We start from the raw sequence: 12,568 nt of genomic DNA, 5'->3' as shown, positions 1-12,568 counted from the left end.
TATACACTACAGGGTGAAGATGCTCTCTATACACTAGTGGGTAAAGATCCACACTATACACTACCGGGTGAAGATCCTCACTATACACTACCGGGTAAATATCCTCACTATACACTACCAGGTAAAGATCCTTAATATAAACTACCAGGGTGAAGATCCTCACTATACACTACCGAGGTAAAGATCCTTACTATATATTACCTGGAGAAGATCTTCACTATACACTACCGGGTGAAGATCCTAACTATACACTACCAGGTGAAGATCCTCATTATACACTACAAGTGTGAAGATCTTCACTATTCACTACCAAGTGAAGATCCTCACTATACACTACAGGGTGAAGGTCCTCTCTATACACTTCTGGGTGAAGATCCTCATTATACACTACCGGGTGAAATCCTCAATATACACTAAAGGGTGAAGATCCTCACTATATACTACCGAGTGAAGATCCACACTATACACAAATGGGGTGAAGATCCTCAATGTACACTACCGAGAGAAGATCCTAACTATACACTACCGGGTGAAGATTCTAACTATACAGTACATGGTGAAGATCCTCACTATACACTACCAGGGTGAAGATCTTCATTTTACATTACCGTGTGATGATCCTTACTATACACTACCGGGTGAAGATCCTCACTATACACTACTGGGTGAAGAAAGTCACTGTACACTACCTGCTGAAGATCCCCACTATACACTACCGGGCAAAGATCCTCAATATACACTACCGGGGTGAAGTTCCTCTATATACACTACTGGGTGATGATCCTCACTATACACTATGTCACGAATCTTATTACGATTCTGCCAATTCTCCCGAACCTCGTATTATATTATTGTTTTCTCTAAGTAAATATTGCTGTCAGTTGTATAAGATTTGTGTATATAGATACATATACATTATATATATATAACATAGATAGCTGGGTAGTGTGTGTAAGGTTGTTTTGGTGGTGGATGTCACGTGAAATTAGCCGTGTGGGCGGTTGACAATATTTGGGAATGGCCGGGGCGATTGTTAGCATATCAATTGCCTATAGTTTTATATTTATTGATTCCCATATGTGGTAGCCGTAATATTTCAAGGAATGTGAGACCGGTAATTACAACTCTTAGTTAATAATGTTGGAGTTAGGGCTGACCTTTGTAAATAGAATGTTCATAATGTTCATGCGAACGTTAATTGGTGTTTGGGTAGACGGTTAGTCGACGTTGGGCCTGCGGATCACGTCCTGGGCAGTAGAGTGGCAGCTGCGGTCGAGTGAAGTTGTGTTTAAGCTAAGTTCTTGGTTTTTGTTATTTTAAGCCCATATAAATATTAATTTATCTGGATAGACGATTTTAGTGTAATTATGGCTTACTCCAGATTCTGGTGATAGGGCTCAGGTCTCAACTAATTATTTGCATTCTATAGTATCACATGCTGATAAATATTTCTGGCTACTATTTATTTAATTGTTGTTAAGTTGTCACCCTTAGCAAAATATATTGTTCTCCCGTTTTTATACAGTGATTAATTATACCCCTAGACACCTATTGGCATGGCAGATTTTTATTTGTTCTTTACACTGAGGGGAGGAGAACATTATTTAGTCTCAAGGGTCGTGACCAGTTGAAGATCCTCACTATATACAACTGGATGAAGATCCTCACTATACACAACTGGGCTGAAAATCCTCCCTACACACTACAGAGAGAAGATCCTTACTATACACTACTGGGTGAATATCCTTAATATACGCTACTAAGGTGAAGATCCTCACTATACACTACCGAGTGAAGATCCTAATTATACACTACCTAATGAAGATCCTCACTATATTTCCGTTTGATGATCCTCACTAATCACTATTGTTTGAAGATCCTCACCATACACTACCAAGTGAAGATCCTCAAAATACACTACCAGGGTGAAGATCCTCACAATACACTACTGGGTGATGATCCTCATTATACACTACCGGATGAAGATTCTCACTATATACTACCGGGTGAAAATCCTCACTATACACAACTGGGCTGAAGATCCTTCCAATACACTACCGAGAGAAGATCCTCACTATTCACTACTGGGTGAAGATCCTTAATATACACTACTAAGGTGAAGATCCTCACTATACACTACCGAGTGAGAACCCTAACTATACACTACCGGGGTGAAGATCCTCACTATTCACTACCAGGGTAAACATCCTCACTATATATTACTGGGAGATGATCCTCACTATACATTACCGGGTGAAGATCCTCACTATACACTACTGGGTGAAGATCCTCACTATACACTACCGGGAAAAAGATCTTCACTTTACATTACCGTGTGATGATCCTTACTATACATTACCTGGTGAAGATCCTCACTAAACAATACCGGGTGAAGATCCTCACTATACACTACTAGGTGAAGATCCTCTCTGTACATTACAGGGTGAAGATCCTAACTATACACCACTAGGGTGAAGATACTCACCATACACTACCAGGTGAAGATCCCCACTATACATTACCGGGTGAAGATCCTCAATATGCACTACCAGAGTGAAGATTATCACTATACACTACTAGGTGATGAACCTCACTATACACTACTGGGTGAAGATCCATACTATATACTACCAAGTGAAGATCTTCACTATACACTTCTAGGTGAAGATCCTCAATATACAATACTGGGGTGAAGATCCTCACTATTAACAACCGGGTGAAGATCCTCACTATACACTACAGGGTGAAGATCCTCACTATACACTGCTGGTTAAAGATCCTCACTATACACTACCGGGTGAAGATCCTCACTATACACTACTGGGTGAAGATCCTCACTGTACACTACCCGGTGAAGATCCTCACTATACACTACTGGGGTGAAGATCTTTACTTTATATTACCGTGTGATGATCCTTACTATACACTACTGGGTGAAGATCCTCACTACACACTACTGGGTAAAAATCCTCACTGTACACTACTGGGCGAAGATCCTCAATATACAATACCGGGTTGAAGTTCCTCACCAAACACTACTGGGTGATGATCCTCCCTATACACTACCGAGAGAAGATCCTCACTATACACTACTGGGTGAAGATCCTTAATATACACTTCTAAGGTGAAGATCCTCACTATACACTACCGAGTGAAGATCCTAATTATACACTACCGGGTGAAGATCCTCACTTTATATTACCATGTGATGATCCTCACTCTTCACTACCGGCTGAAGATCCACACTATACACTACAGGGTGATCATCCTCACTATACACTTCCGGGTGAAGATCCTCACTATACACTACTGGGTGAAGATCCTCACTATACACAACTGGGGTGAAGATCCTCACTGTACACTACCGAGAGATCCTTACTTTACACTAGCGGGTGAAGATCCTCAATATACACTGCTGGGGGTGAAGATCCTCACTATACACTACCGAGTGAAGATCCTAATTATACACTACCGGGTGAAGATCCTGACTATACACTACCGGGTGAAGATCCTGACTATACACTACCGGGGTGAAGATATTCACTTTACATTTCCGTGTGATGAGCCTTACTATACATTACCATGTGAAGATCCTTACTATACACTATTGGGTGATAATCCTCACTGTACACTACTGGGTGAAGATCCTAACTATACACTAAAGGGATGAAGATCCTCACTATACACTACCAGGTGATGATCCTCACTATATATTTCTGGGTGAAGATTCTCACTATACACAACTTGGGTGAAGTTCTTCACTATACACTACTGGGTGAAGACCCTCGCTGTACACTACCGGAGTGAAGATCCTTTCCTTACACTACTGGGTGATGATCCTCACTATACATTACCGGGCTAAGATCCTCACTATACACTACAGGGGTGAAGATCCTCACTATATACTACTGGGATGAAGATCCTCACTATATATTACCGGGTGATGATCCTCACTATACACTATTGAGAGAAGATCCTCACTATACTCTACTGGGTGAAGATCCTCAATATACACTGAGGGGTGAAGATCCTCACTACACACTACCGGGATGAAGATCTTCACTTTACATTACCGTGTGATGATCCTTACTATACATTACCGGGTGAAGATCCTCACTATACACTACTGATTGAAGATCCTCACTGTACACTACCGGGTGAAGATCCCAACAATACACTACTGGGTGATGATCCTCAATATACGCTACCGGATGAAGATCCTAACTATACACCACTGGGGTGAAGATCCTCACCATACAGTACCAGGTGAAGATCCCCACTATACAATACCGGGTGAAGATCCTCAATATGCACTACCAGGGTGACGATTATCACTACACACTACTAGGTGATGATCCTCACTATACACTACCGGGTGAAGATCCATACTATATACTACCGGGTGAAGATCCTCACTATACACTTCTTGGAAAAGATCCTGAATATATATTACTGGGGGTGAAGATCCTCACTATACACTACTGGGTGAAGATCCTCACTATACACTACAGGGTGAAGATGCTCTCTATACACTAGTGGGTAAAGATCCACACTATACACTACCGGGTGAAGATCCTCACTATACACTACTGGGGAAATATCCTCACTATACACTACCAGGTAAAGATCCTTAATATAAACTACCAGGGTGAAGATCCTCACTATACACTACCGAGGTAAAGATCCTTACTATATATTACCTGGAGAAGATCTTCACTATACACTACCGGGTGAAGATCCTAACTATACACTACCAGGTGAAGATCCTCATTATACACTACAAGTGTGAAGATCTTCACTAATCACTACCAAGTGAAGATCCTCACTATACACTACAGGGTGAAGGTCCTCTCTATACACTTCTGGGTGAAGATCCTCATTATACACTACCGGGTGAAATCCTCAATATACACAAAAGGGTGAAGATCCTCACTATATACTACCGAGTGAAGATCCACACTATACACAAATGGGGTGAAGATCCTCAATCTACACTACCGAGAGAAGATCCTAACTATACACTACCGGGTGAAGATCCTAACTATACACTACATGGTGAAGATCCTCACTATACACTACCAGGGTGAAGATCTTCATTTTACATTACCGTGTGATGATCCTTACTATACACTACCGGGTGAAGATCCTCACTATACACTACTGGGTGAAGAAAGTCACTGTACACTACCTGCTGAAGATCCCCACTATACACTACCGGGCAAAGATCCTCAATATACACTACCGGGGTGAAGTTCCTCTCTATACACTACTGGGTGATGATCCTCACTATACACTATGTCACGAATCTTATTACGATTCTGCCAATTCTCCCGAACCTCGTATTATATTATTGTTTTCTCTAAGTAAATATTGCTGTCAGTTGTATAAGATTTGTGTATATAGATACATATACATTATATATATATAACATAGATAGCTGGGTAGTGTGTGTAAGGTTGTTTTGTTGGTGGATGTCACGTGAAATTAGCCGTGTGGGCGGTTGACAATATTTGGGAATGGCCAGGGCGATTGTTAGCATATCAATTGCCTATAGTTTTATATTTATTGATTCCCATATGTGGTAGCCGTAATATTTCAAGGAATGTGAGACCGGTAATTACAACTCTTAGTTAATAATGTTGGAGTTAGGGCTGACCTTTGTAAATAGAATGTTCATAATGTTCATGCGAACGTTAATTGGTGTTTGGGTAGACGGTTAGTCGACGTTGGGCCTGCGGATCACGTCCTGGGCAGTAGAGTGGCAGCTGCGGTCGAGTGAAGTTGTGTTTAAGCTAAGTTCTTGGTTTTTGTTATTTTAAGCCCATATAAATATTAATTTATCTGGATAGATGATTTTAGTGTAATTATGGCTTACTCCAGATTCTGGTGATAGGGCTCAGGTCTCAACTAATTACTTGCATTCTATAGTATCACATGCTGATAAATATTTCTGGCTACTATTTATTTAATTGTTGTTAAGTTGTCACCCTTAGCAAAATATATTGTTCTCCCGTTTTTATACAGTGATTAATTATACCCCTAGACACCTATTGGCATGGCAGATTTTTATTTGTTCTTTACACTGAGGGGAGAAGAACATTATTTAGTCTCAAGGGTCGTGACCAGTTGAAGATCCTCACTATATACAACTGGATGAAGATCCTCACTATACACAACTGGGCTGAAAATCCTCCCTACGCACTACAGAGAGAAGATCCTTACTATACACTACTGGGTGAATATCCTTAATATACGCTACTAAGGTGAAGATCCTCACTATACACTACCGAGTGAAGATCCTAATTATACACTACCTAATGAAGATCCTCACTATATTTTCGTTTGATGATCCTCACTAATCACTATCGTTTGAAGATCCTCACCATACACTACCAAGTGAAGATCCTCAAAATACACTACCAGGGTGAAGATCCTCACAATACACTACTGGGTGATGATCCTCATTATACACTACCGGATGAAGATTCTCACTATATACTACCGGGTGAAAATCCTCACTATACACAACTGGGCTGAAGATCCTTCCAATACACAACCGAGAGAAGATCCTCACTATTCACTACTGGGTGAAGATCCTTAATATACACTACTAAGGTGAAGATCCTCACTATACACTACCGAGTGAGAATCCTAACTATACACTACCGGGGTGAAGATCCTCACTATTCACTACCGGGGTAAAGATCCTCACTATATATTACTGGGAGATGATCCTCACAATACATTACCGGGTGAAGATCCTCACTATACACTACTGGGTTAAGATCCTCACTATACACTACCGGGAAAAAGATCTTCACTTTACATTACCGTGTGATGATCCTTACTATACATTACCTGGTGAAGATCCTCACTAAACAATACCGGGTGAAGATCCTCACTATACACTACTAGGTGAAGATCCTCTCTATACATTACAGGGTGAAGATCCTAACTATACACCACTAGGGTGAAGATACTCACCATACACTACCAGGTGAAGATCCCCACTATACATTACCGGGTGAAGATCCTCAATATGCACTACCAGAGTGAAGATTATCACTATACACTACTAGGTGATGAACCTCACTATACACTACTGGGTGAAGATCCATACTATATACTACCAAGTGAAGATCTTCACTATACACTTCTAGGTGAAGATCCTCAATATACAATACTGGGGTGAAGATCCTCACTATTAACAACCGGGTGAAGATCCTCACTATACACTACAGGGTGAAGATCCTCACTATACACTGCTGGTTAAAGATCCTCACTATACACTACCGGGTGAAGATCCTCACTATACACTACCGGGTGAAGATCCTCAATATACACTAACGGGGTGAAGATCCACACTATACACTAACGAGTGAAGATTCTCACTGTACACTAATGGGGTGAAGATCCTCACGATACACTACCGGGGTAAAGATCCTTACTATATATTACCGGGAGATGATCTTCACTATACACTACCGGGTGAAGATCCTCACTATACACTACCGGGTGAAGATCCTCACTATACACTACTGGATGTAGATCCTCACTATACACTACCGGGTGAAGATCCTCAATATACACAACTGGGCTGAAGATCCTCCCTGTACACTACCGATAGAAGATCCTCACTATACACTACTCGGTGAAGATCCTTAATATACACTGCTGGGGGTGAAGATCCTCACTATACACTACCGAGTGAAGATCCTAATTATACACTACCGGATGAAGATCCTCACTTTATATTTCCGTGTGATGATCCTCACTCTTCACTACCGGGTGAAGATACTCACTATACACAACAGGGTGAAGATCCTCACTATACACTTCCGGGTGAAGATTCTCACTATACACTACTGGGTGAAGATCCTCAATATACACTACTGGGGTGAAGATCCTCACTATACACTACCGGGTGAAGGTCCTCAATATACACAATTGGGTGAAGATCCTCACTAAACACTGCAGGGTGAAGATCCTCATTATACACAATGGGAGTGAAGATCCTCACTGTACACTACCGAGAGAAGATCCTCACTATACACTACCGAGAGAAGATCCTCACTATACACTACCGGGTGAAGATCCTCAATATACACTGCTGGGGGAAAGATCCTCACTATACACTACCGGGAGAAGATCGTCACTATACACTACCGGGGTGAAGATTTTCACTTTACATTACCCTGTGATGATACTTATTATACATTACAGGGTGAAGATCCTAACTATACACTACTGGATGAAGATCCTCACTATACACTACCAGGAGAAGATCTCACTATACACTAACTGGTTAAGATCCTCACTATACACTACCGGGTGATGATCCTCACTGTACACTACCGAGACAAGATCCTCACTATATACTCCCGGGTGAAGATCCTCAATATACACTGCTGGAGGGTGAAGATCCTACCTATACACTACCGAGTGAAGATCCTAACTATACACTACTGGGAAAAGATCCTCAATATGCACTACCGGGTGAAGATCCTCGCTATATATTACCGGGTGAAGACCCTCACTATATATTACTGGGTGAAGATCGTCACTATACACAAAAGGGGTGAAGATCTTCATTTTACATTACCGTGTGATGATACTTACTGTACATTACCGGGTGAAGATCCTCACTATACACTACTGGATGAAGATCCTCACTATAGACTACCAGGTGAAGATCCTCACTATACACGCAACCGGGTGAAGATCCTTACTATGCTCTACAGGGGTGAAGATCTTCACTTTACATTACTGTGTGATGATCCTTACTATGATCTACCGGGTAAAGATCCTCACTATACAATATAGGGGTGAAGCTCTTCACTTTACATTACCATGTGATGATCCTCACTATACACTACCGGGTGAAGATCCTCACTATACACTACAAGGTGAAGATCCTCACTATAACCTACTGGGTTAAGATCCTCACTATACATTACCGAGTGAATATCTCACTATTCACTACTGGGTGAAGATCCTCACTATACACTACCAGGTGAAGTTTCTAACTATACACCACCAGGTGAAGATCCTCAATATACATAACCAGGGGTGAATATCCTCTCTTCACTTCCGGGTGAAGATCCTCAATATACACTACTGGGGTGAAGATCCTCACTATACACTACCGGGTGAAGATCCTCAATATACACTACTGGGGGAAGATCCTCACTATACACTAACGGGAGAAGATCTTCATTATACACATTGGGGGTGAAGATCCTCACAGTACACTACCGAGAGAAGATCCTAACTATACACTACCGGGTGAAGATCATCAACATACAATGCTGTGGGTGAAGATCCTTACTATACACTACCGAGTGAAGATAAAACTATACACTACCAGTTGAAGATCCTCACTATACACTACTGGGTGAAGATCGTCACTTTACACTACCGGGGTGAAGATCTTCACTTTACATTACCGTGTGATGATACTATACATTACTGGGTGAAGATCCTCACTCTACACTACTGGATGAAGATCCTCACTATACACTACCAGGTGAAGATCCTCACTGTACACTACCGGGTGAAGATCCTCACTCTACACAACCGGGTGAAGACCCTCACTATACACAACTGGGATGAAGATCCTCATTTTACACTACCGAGAGAAGATCCTCACTATACACTACCGGGTGAAGATCCTCACTATACACTCCCGAGTGAAGATCCTAACTGTACACTACTGGGTGAAGAACCTCACTATTTATTACCGGGTGAAGATCCTCACTATACACTACCAGGTGAAGATCTTAACTATACACCACCGGGAGAAGATCCTCAATATGCACAATCAGGGGTTAAGATCCTCAATATACACAACCAGGGGTGAATATCCTCTATCTAAACTACTGGGTGAAGATCCTCATTATACACTACTGGGTGAAGATCCTCAATATATACTACTGGGGTGAAGATCTTCACTATACACTACAGGGTGAAGATCCTCACTATACACTACCGGATGAAGATCCTCACTATACACTACCGGGTGAAGATCCTCACTATACACTACCAGGTGAAGATCCTCAATATACACTAACGGGGTGAAGATCCACACTATACACTAACGGGTGAAGATTCTCACTGTACACTACTGGGGTGAAGATCCTCACGATACACTACCGGGGTAAAGATCCTTACTATATATTACCTGGAGATGATCTTCACTATACACTACCGGGTGAAGATCCTCACTATACACTAACGGGTGAAGATCCTCACTATACACTACAGGGTGAAGATCCTCCCTACACACTACTGGATGAAGATTCTCACTATACAGTACCGGGTGAAGATCCTCAATATACACAACTGGGCTGAAGATCCTCCCTATACACTACCGAGAGAAGATCCTCACTACCGGGTGAAGATCCTCAATATACACAACTGGGCTGAAGATCCTCCCTGTACACTACCGATAGAAGATCCTCACTATACACTACTCGGTGAAGATCCTTAATATACACTGCTGGGGGTGAAGATCCTCACTATACACTATCCTTACTATATATTACCGGGAGATGATCTTCACTATACACTACCGGGTGAAGATCCTCACTATACACTAACGGGTGAAGATCCTCACTATACACTACAGGGTGAAGATCCTCCCTACACACTACTGGATGAAGATTCTCACTATACAGTACCGGGTGAAGATCCTCAATATACACAACTGGGCTGAAGATCCTCCCTATACACTACCGAGAGAAGATCCTCACTACCGGGTGAAGATCCCAGTAGTGTGTAGGGAAGATCCTCCCTATACACTACCGAGAGAAGATCCTCACTATACACTACTGGGTAAAGATCCTTAATATACACTGCTGGGGGTGACGATCATCACTATACACTACCGAGTGAAGACCCTAATTATACACTACCGGATGAAGATCCTCACTTTATATTACCGTGTGATGATCCTCACTCTTCCCTACCGGGTGAAGATACTCACTATACACAACAGGGTGAAGATCCTCACTATACACTTCCGGGTGAAGATTCTCACTAAACACTACTGGGTGAAGATCCTCAATATATACTACTGGGGTGAAGATCCTCACTATACACTACTGGGTGAAGATCCTCAATATACATTACCGGGTGAAGATTCTCACTAAACACTGCCGGGTGAAGATCCTCATTATACACAATGGGAGTGAAGATCCTCACTGTACACTACCGAGAGAAGATCCTCACTATACACTACCGAGAGAAGATCCTCACTATACACTACCGGGTGAAGATCCTCAATATACACTGCTGGGGGAAAGATCCTCACTATACACCATCGAGTGAGGGCCATAAATATACACTACCAGGTGAAATTCCTCACTATACACTACCGGGAGAAGATCGTCACTATACACTACCGGGGTGAAGATTTTCACTTTACATTACCCTGTGATGATACTTGTTATACATTACAGGGTGAAGATCCTAACTATACACTACTGGATGAAGATCCTCACTATACACTACCAGGTGAAGATCCTCACTAAATTTTAATGGGGTGAAGATCCTCTCTTTACATTACCGTGTGATGATCCTTACTATGATCTACCAGGTGAAGATCCTCACTATACAATACCAGGGTGAAGCTCTTCACTTTACATTACCATGTGACGGATTCACTATACACTACCGAGTGAAGATCCTCACTATACACTACAGGGTGAAGAACCTCACTATACACTACTGGGTGAAGATCCTCACTATACACTACCGGGTGATGATCCTCACTATACACTACCGAGACAAGATCCTCACTATATACTCCCAGGTGAAGATCCTCAATATACACTGCTGGAGGGTGAAGATCCTACCTATACACTACCGAGTGAAGATCCTAACTATACACTACCGGGTGAAGATCCTCACTATACACTACCGGGTGATGATCCTTACTATACACTACCGTGGTGAAGATCTTCACTTTACATTACTGTGTGAAGATAATTACTATGATCTATCGAGTGAAGATCCTCAATATACACTACCGAGTGAAGATCCTCACTAAACAGTACCGGGTGATGATCCTCACTATATACTACTGGGGTGAAGATCTTCACTTTACATTACCCTTTGATGATCCGTACTGTTCATTAATAGAAGAAGATCCTCACTATACTCTCCCAGGTGAAGATCCTCAATATACACTACCGGGTAAAGATCTTCACTATACACTACCGGGTGAAGATTCTCACTATACACTACCAGGGTGAAGAGCCTCACCATACACTACTGGGAGAAGATCCACCACTATTCACTACCGGGTGAAGATCCTCAATGTACAATAACGGGGTGAAGATCCTCACTATACACAACCGGGTGAAGATCCTCACTATACACTAATGGGGTGAAGATCTTCACTTTACATTACCGTGTGATGATCCTTACGATGAACTATTATGAGAAGATCCTAAAGATATACCACTGGGTGAAGGTCCTCACTATACACTACTGTGTAAAGATCTCACTATACACTACCGGGTGAAGATCCTCACTATACACAACTGGGGTGAAGATCCTCACTATA

Source organism: Procambarus clarkii, chromosome 13 (genome assembly GCF_040958095.1).
Source record: "Procambarus clarkii isolate CNS0578487 chromosome 13, FALCON_Pclarkii_2.0, whole genome shotgun sequence".
Lineage (NCBI taxonomy): Eukaryota > Metazoa > Arthropoda > Malacostraca > Decapoda > Cambaridae > Procambarus > Procambarus clarkii.
This window is presented reverse-complemented; position numbering follows the sequence as displayed.